The following is a 9148-nucleotide window of genomic DNA, read 5'->3' as shown; positions in this document are numbered from 1 at the left end:
AGAAGGAGTCCTCGGATCCTTATGCAGCTTTAAAAAGGAGATGTCTTTAGATATAAGCTTCTTTTACGTATCTCACCTCTTAATTTAGAAACTCTTTTTTTTTCTTCAGGGATATACACGTTTTTCTGCCTTGGTTGAACATAGTAGGTGCTGGCATAATGCCAGCCTTGAAGGCACTGGCTTTGGCTTCAGGTTGTCTGTTATCTCCTGGGCTCTGTCACAGGTCTAGACTTTGAACTATCCAGTTCCTATAAATGGCAGTTAATTTAGAGGTGAAATGGAAAGAAAATAAGTTCTACTGGGCAATGGTTATGAGAACTAGAGGAAGTCTTAGCCAGCTAGAGTGATCTGCAGTCCAGCCTGGCTAAAGAGCTGGAGGATCCTGCTGTGTGCAGGCATTCTTCCAGGAGTTTATTAAGCTCCTGCTGTGTGCAGGCATTCTTACAGGAGTTTATTAAGCTCCTACTATGTGCAGGCATTCTTCCAGGAGTTTATTAAGCTTCTGCTGTGTGCAGGCACTCTTCAGGAGTTTATTAAGTTCCTACTATGTGCAGGCATTCTTCCAGGAGTTTATTAAGCTCCTGCTGTGTGCAGGCACTCTTCAGGAGTTTATTAAGCTCCTACTATGTGCAGGCATTCTTCCAGGAGTTTATTAAGCTCCTGCTGTGTGCAGGCATTCTTACAGAAGTTTATTAAGCTCCTATTATGTGCAGGCATCTTTCCAGCCAGTTATGCTCAGAGACTAAAACATAAAAACCCCTGCCTCTGTGGGACTTACATCCTTGCGAATAAAAAAGGAGACAAGCCAAAAAAATAAAAGTAAAAAAATAAAAAGAAGATGTCGCCAATGCTTTACAAATGAGGTGACTGGGATGGGATTCTGAAAGTTGGCTTGATGTAGTAATAATTTTCATCTCCCATTTGCCAGGCAGCGCTAAGCCTGACTCAGAGTCATCCCATGCAGACCATGGGGACAGTTACTTCTCCTCCCTCCTACCTGTTCTATTTTGGAAGCCTATTCTGTAATTTCCCCTTACGTTGGATGCTGTTTATCTGTTATAGACACCTTGAAGGGACGCTGCAGAACATCATCCAGCCTGAATCTGATGTTTCTTCAGAGGGTCACTTCCTATGTCCTTGGACCCCATGTTTCCTATAAGTTCCTCAGGCTTGTCTCAACAATCGCAGCAATCAGGTCTGGCTGTTGTAAGCAAGCCTAGTCCGTCTGTCAGTATCTGACAGTATGACGTATCTGACAGAGCGTTTGCCAGTCCTGCTCCTGGGGGCGGTACCATGCTGACTTCCTGGGTTTCTTTTCCATTTATCGCTTGCCATTGTTCTTTTCTTCTTTTTTATTTAGTCTTCGTTCGTATAGGACAGCCTCACTGCCGTTTCCCCTCCCTCCTCTCCTCCTAGTCCCTCGCCTCCACCACCCTGCCAGATCCACCCCTGTGTTTCCCTTCAGAAGAGGGCAGGCCTCCCAGGGATAGCAACCGAACATGGGGCAATGCAATTGCTCTCGGAAGAACCTTCAGGCTCTGATACCAGGAAGGGAGCAGCAGTAGAACTTGATAGGATGTACAGAGCAGAGTCACGCACACTCTGAAAGCATATCTAAGCAGGCAGATTGGGGATGTGGACATGAGCCTAGAGTCTCACTGAGTTGGCACTGAGCATACTTCTTTTTCTCTATTGGAGATCCCACAGCCTCTGCTCAGGAGAACCTGAGTATCCAGAGGCGAGTGTCCAGGAGAACGGACTATTCTGTGTGAAAGGAATGGTAAAGGGACCTTCTAGAAGGGCCAGACTTGACTTCAGAGGCCCACAGATACACAGTTCGATGTAGGGTATGTGGCTAGTTTTGTGTCAACACAAGCTAGAGTCATCTGAGAGGAGGGAGCCTTGATTTGGAAAATGCCTCCGTAAGATTGGGCTTTAGGGCATTTTCTTAATCAGTGATAGATGGGAGAGGGCCCAGCCCATTATGAGTGGGGCCATTCTGGTGGTGAAAGCAGGCCGAGCAAACCATGTGGAGCAAGCCAATGAGCAGCACTCCTCTATGACTTCTGTGTCAGCTCCTCCTCCAGGGTCATGCCCTGCTTGAGTGGCTGTTCTGACCTCCTTCAGTGATGTAGAACGTATAAGCCAAACAAGCCCTTTCTTTCCTCCTCAGCTTCCTCTGGCCACACATCAATAGGTACACACAGGAAAACAGTGCATGGCTGACGGGGAGCCATGACTCCAATGACTGTGTCAGGACATCCAACATTTCTAAGTGCTGAAGGGACAGAAAGGACAGCTCATGACTCTGAGTGTCATGAAAAGAACCTTCAGGAAAGAGGATAAAATTAAAATTCTCAGACAAAGTGAACTAAGGGATCTCTCCTGGGTGCCTGCTCTCCCAGAGCTGCTGAGGGAGGTTCTTCAGACGGTGGACATGAATCTAGGAAGAAACTTGGCAACCTCGGGAATCAAAAGAGGGACAGCAGAAGTGGTAGTCATTTCAGTAAACATAATAAATTATGTTTAAGTTCTTTAAAATAAGTTTCGCTGTCGAGAGTGGACAGGTCAGCACTGAGGGATGGATTTCCAGTAAAAGAACAGAAGGGACCTGCATAGCATATTTGTACATTGCTATAGAAAGAACAAGGTATTGTTTCTGAGCAAAGCAGGAAAGACATCGGCGTCGAGTCCTGAGGCAATGACCAGAAAACAAAGACACGGTGAAAGCATGATGAACTCTTAACAGCTCAAAAAAAAAAAAAAATCCAAAAGAAATCAAGAAAACAAAGAGAAAAATACTACAGTAAAAAGCCCAAATGTAAATATGTCAGTGATTACTTCAGACACAAACTGGTGTAAGCACATCAAAATAAAAGAGATGTTAGCAAGCTTTACGGAAAAAGATAGGACCCAAACTATGCCTTGCGAAGTAGTCACTTCGAGCCCAAAGATACGCATAGGTTAAAAGTGAAATGATGGGAGAAGATATACCATGAAAACAGTAATCAAAAGCAAGCCGGCATGACTGCACAGACATCAAACAAAGCCGACTTCAAAGCCAGGCACGAATTACCATGATAAAAGAATCACTCCACCAGGAAGACATAATGTACTTAATTGTGCATGCATTGAAAGCAGTTCAGAATGCACAAGGAAAAACCTGACAGAAATGAAAGAAGACAGAGACAGATCCACAGTTGTAATTGGCGACATCAACATGTGTAGCTTTGTTAGTCAGCGGTAGAATTTGCGAGCAGAAAATCAGCGAGGTTGTCAAACAGCACTGCCAACCGCCAACCAGCCAGATGTGATCAACTCGGTGCTTGTCAATCATCACCAACCAGCTAGACCTGCTAGACCCAATGCCCTGCCAACCATCAACCAACTAGAGTGGATTGACTCGACGCTCTGCCAACCGTCATCAACCAGCCAGATCTGGTTGACTCTGTGCTCAGTGCCTGTCCTTTCCCAAAACATGTGGGACGGTCACCACCCAATTCCATTACCTGACTCACAGAATAAAATCCCGCAAGCTTACTGTATCTGAAGCAGAGTATGGGCTCAAGTCAGTAAGTCTTCCACCCTTAAAGAAGTGGAGAGTAAGGGCAGAAGAAACCTAAGGCGAGCAGAGAGGAGATGATAAAGAGATGGATTAAACGGACAAACAAGGCCATACCCTAAAAATATGGATAGAATTTAATAAGCAAAGAGAGGGAGAAGACATCAGTACAAGGAATGAAATGAGGACCATGACCACAGATTCAACAAAAATATTCAGAGAATAATTAGAGAACACTACGAACAACTTTATACACACAAGCCCTACAACTTCCGTGAGATAGACCCATTCTTTGGACACCACAAACCATGACCCAAACTCACCCAAGAGAAAGTGGATCATTTGGATAGTATTATAGTATTTGAATTGAATCCACGGTTTTAATGAAGTTTGTAGAGAAGACATATCCAGGTTTAGGTATTGTCACTAATGGATTCTTTAAACCTTTACATTAATAGAAGGAATGAGTTGTTGGGTGTCATGGCACACGCTTGGAGTCAATGCACTCGGGAGGCTGAGGCAGGGAGATCTCCAGTTTGAAACCAATTTAGGCTGTATAGCAAGACTGTCTCACAGAAAGAGAATCAGCCATGCATAGTGGGACGTATATAATCCCACACTTTAAGCCAACCTGGTCTATATACTAAGATCCAAGCCAGTCTGAGCTACAAAGTAGCTATTCACTTTGATGAATAAAAACCTATCTCAGACAACAAAAGAGGATGGAGTACTTCCTAGCTCACTCTCTAAACCAATATTACCTTGATAGCAAAATAAAACACGGATATCACAAAAAGAAAACTATAAACCAAATCCCTCATAAATAGACATACAAAAGTCCTCAGAGGAATATTAGCAATATTTCACTGTAATAATAGGGAAAAATAATCTGCTACAACTAAGGATCCATGCCAGGAGTTGAAGGAGTTCATGACTGTGTGTGCTCTTTCTGTTTGTTTGTTTGAGTTGTTCATCTGATTTGGTTGGGTTTTTGATTTTTGTTTGTTTGTTTGTTTGTTTGGGTTTTTCTTACTGATTTTCTTTTTTTTATTTTGCTTTTGTTTGGTTGGTTAGTTTTTTGTTGTTGTTTTTCCTTGGGTTTTGTTTTTTCTTTTAGAGAAAGGTCTTGAAGTTGGGTGGTTAGGGAAGTGGACAGGATCTGGGAAGAGCTGAAAAAGAAGACAACATATGATCAAAATATACTATGTGAAAAAATAAAAAATTAGGAGCAATAATAACCCCCTTCTTTCCCAAGTTTCATGCAGCCAGGGTATTTTATCCCAGCGACAGAAATGAAACTAGAACAGATTCCATGAGGAAAGGTCTATATGCATGCCTAATCCTTAATTCCCCTGTCACCAAATTTCCAATCATGTCCCTCCCAAGTCTCTAACCATCCAACCAAACCATCAACCACAGCCTACAGCTCTCTATAGAGTCTCATGTCTGGTCATTCCATGCAAAAGTCACACCATGTCTAGCCAGTAGGGGGCTTTTCTTTCATGGACATCCTTCCTGATGGTCCACACAAAGAGGGATATCACACAGTCACTGAGATGCTTGTGTGTCTTGAGGAAACAAGAAAATAGCCGTAAATCAGGCCTGAATTTTCTTTCTCTGTCTGTCAAAGAATTGGAGGGAACAACCCCTGAGGCCATAGGAACAGCTGGGGGTAAGAAGGTCTTGTAGCAGCCATAGAAACTGTGAGCGTGTGGGCAACTTCTTTGTGTAACTTAGCCTGTGGAGTCAACGCAAGCCTAGTCACGTGTGCTACCTCCATTTGACACTGCTGGGTACACCCCGCCTTCTGGATTGATACTGCTGGGTACACCCCGCCTTCTGGATTGATACTGCTGGGTACACCCCGCCTTCTGGATTGATACTGCTGGGTACACCCCGCTTTCTGGATTGATACTGCTGGGTACACCCCGCTTTCTGGCTTGATACTGCTGGGTACACCCCGCCTTCTGGATTGATACTGCTGGGTACATCCCGCCTTCTGGATTGATACTGCTGGGTACACCCCGCTTTCTGGATTGATACGGCTGGGTACGCCCCGCTTTCTGGATTGATACTGCTGGGTACACCCCGCCTTCTTGATTGATACTGCTGGGTACACCCCGCTTTCTGGCTTGATACTGCTGGGTACACCCCGCTTTCTGGATTGATACTGCTGGGTACACCCCGCCTTCTTGATTGATACTGCTGGGTACACCCCGCCTTCTGGATTGATGATACTGCTGGGTACACCCCGCTTTCTGGATTGATACTGCTGGGTACACCCCGCTTTCTGGATTGATGGTGCAACTAATCCTTGGTGTATGACAGGCAGCTCAGGGTGGATGGCATGTTGGTGCCCCATGGCTAGCATTCAATCTCGGTGGCCTTGTAGCAAGCCACGACTATTTTATAAAAATGAAAACGACCATCATAGAAGACATTAGTACTTTGCTTTAGAACCCAAAAGGACTCTTCCTTGGTTTCACCATCGACTCCAAACAGCAGCTCTGTTTGCCATCGGAGTTTTGGGCACCACGGATATATTGTGGCATATGGTCCAGAGAGCAGAGTGGCCTTGGCCTAGTATAAAGAAGACTCTTAGTGTAGCCTGTGTTCAAAAATAGCAGCAGGTTTTCCATGTAACATATGGAATAAGCGTGGAAATTGAGACAGGTCACTTCCAAAACCCAAAGGAGCCTACTATGTAGCATATCTTTTTTATAACTGTGAGAGAAACCCTATGCATCATCTTACCCTGCACCCCAGGAAGGATATCTTCCCCCACATCAAAGGAGTATTAGAAACTTCACCAAGATCCCTGGATTTTTAAAAATTTACTTTCATTTTATGTATATGGGTGTTTTACCTGTATGTAAATGTGCGTGTGCATGCGTGCGTGCGTGCGTGCGTGTGTGTGTGTGTGTGTTGTGTGAACAGTGCCCAAAGAGGTCAGAGGAGGACATCAGATCCCCTGGAACTGGAGTTACAGATGGTTGTGAAACATCACGTGGGAGCTGGGGACAGAACATTTCTTGCAAGAAATGTTCTTAACCACTGAGCCATGTCTCTGGTCCCAAAGCCCTGAATTTTTATCAAAACTTTCTCCATATTCAGACACATATCTTAACCAATAAGCCTGAAGTTCTTTCTACTTCCTGTCCAGTCGTAAAGAGATAGAATGGCGGGACCAGTGTGGCGTTCTGAAGAAGGGAAAGGAGCTGGTGACCCCTGCATACTAATATATGACACAGGGCTAGGAAATTGGTACATGCTTAGGGAGGGACTGTTGAGGGTGTATCGCTAGCTTTGCCAGCTGAAGGAAAACTGCCTCTTGAAGTTTTCATTAGCAGAAAAAAAAACAGGAAATTGGATTTGCTAATTTCAATTGCTGTGCTAATTTATTTGATGAAGCCACACCTGGGATAACACCTGCTGTTAGAAATGTCACCTGTCTACACTTGGGACAATTTCCTCTTGTTCTCTAGGTTCTGTGTCCTGAACAGGCAGATTAGATCACTGGAATGGGAAGGGAATGGGGGACACCAACCCCAAACCTTTGAGACCCTTGATGCTGACACTGAACTCTGCCGATCTTCCTGGGATAAAGCACTGTCTTGCGGAGGGTGGGGGCGGGGGCTGTCATTTTCCTAGGAAGGGGCAACTCAACTAGGCCAATGAGTTCTGTTCCTCGCCAAGGTTAGAAAGCCAGTGTGGAGAGCCTGTCAGTTGCTCGGTGTATGTAAAACTCCATAATTGCCGTAGCCCTTTCTCTGCGGACCACAGTGAAGTTTGGGGTTCAGAGACATCGTGCTGTAGTATCCAAGGGTTCTGCTATCTGCTCCCTCAGTCTCGTCACTCAGAGAGAAGGCTGTGTGAACGCTGGGGGCAAAGCCTGATGAAATACTAATCACACAAATGTTTAGTAGTATCTTTCTTAAGGGTACCCAGTCTTCCCTTCATCCATGGGGTTCTAGAAGTCTCAAGTTTGAGAACCGATTGGGGGTCATGATCCTCTTTTTATGATTCAGATTTAAGTTTTTTTCTTAGAGTCTTCTGGTTTATGAAAATTCAGGTAGGAATTAAGTAGGAATTCTGGCTAATGCAATCTAACTCTGATGGCTGTCTGATGGCCACCATGGCAACCACTCTTACCCTTCTTTGGATGTTCGAAGATTTATCTTGCCAAGCCAAGATAAATCTTCGAATTTAATAGAATATGATAATGCCCAAGTGCCTACCGCTACAAGGCAAGTTACTTGTAAACAACAGAGTTAAGCGTTAAAAGACAGCCTGGCTTCTAAACGCACATCATTGGGACCAAGAAGACACCAACATACATTTGCTCAGTGCTTCCCGCCCTTTGCTGATGGCTCCCATCCATCCAGAGAACCTCAGCAAATTCTCAGGCTTTTGGCCGAGCAGAGGGCCCATTGGTTTGTCAGCATCTTCTTGCTTCCCTTGGGCTATTCATAATAATTTCCTCCAACTGCTTCCTAGACGCCCAGCCCATGAAGCTCTTCGCCTTTACGTATTTTCTCTTTGTCACCAGATTCAGAACTAAAACCATAAAACGGCAGGTAATGTTTGCTCTGGGTCTAAAGCTCTGCTTTTTCTCCTGCCGAAAGCTTACTTTTTATTTGACTTTGAGAGAGAGAGAAAGAGAGACAGAGAGACAGAGAGACAGAGGCAGAGACAGACAGAGAAAGATAAGACAGAGGGGGAGAGAGAGAGAGAGAGAGCTCTAGACGGCTTGGGGGGGATCAGACCACTTTGCCTTCAGAGTTCCTTCCATGATGCTAATATTTTAAAACTATCAAACCAGAGAGGGCAGATTTTTTTATGCACGTTTACAGATAGGATCTTTGCGATACGTTAAAGCTAAATGTCAGGACTGGATAATGTCAACATTAGTCAGAATGGCCAGTTAAACACTGAAATCACACAGGAACTGCTCGAGTCCCTCACATTCCAGAGGTAATGTCACATTAGCAGATGTCAACGTTAGCAGTGTTAGCTAACTCAACACGTAACTGTCAGCGCAGATGGCGGAGGTCGGCTGGTCAGCGTTGATATTAATCACACTTTGGACAGTAGACAGACAATCTATACACACTCGGTTTCACCAGGGGAGAAAGCTGATTTTATCTTCTTCCATTGCTGTTGAAGCCCTGACCATATTTCTTGATATGAATTTATTGATCAAGTTCCACCTCCACCTTGTACATACTTCTCTGTTTAAAATTTGCGGTCATCTATTCCAATTACTTGTCTTAAAAAAAAAAAACCAGCATGGAAGATACTTGAGGGATTACAGTTTGCTAATATCTCCAGGCCGCCAATGAAATAAGCCAGGGGTTTGGGATAAAGTAGGCTTGGATTTAAATCACAGACCAAGAATGTGCAGTGTCATCCTGAATAAATTTCTTAATATATATTCGTATATATGTTACACATATGTCTATATAATATACGTCTATATATGTAAAGATAGAAATAAATAAAATAAATTTGAAAATGAGCCTGATCTCTAAAGCAGAGACTTTTGTGCCTACAAGGAAGTATTGGTTAACACTGGATGATGTATTA

Source organism: Microtus oregoni, unplaced genomic scaffold, assembly GCF_018167655.1.
Source record: "Microtus oregoni isolate MIOR12 unplaced genomic scaffold, Mior012 000000F_ref0000247, whole genome shotgun sequence".
In the NCBI taxonomy this organism is placed as follows: Eukaryota; Metazoa; Chordata; class Mammalia; order Rodentia; family Cricetidae; genus Microtus; species Microtus oregoni.
Note: the sequence above shows the minus strand (reverse complement) of the source record.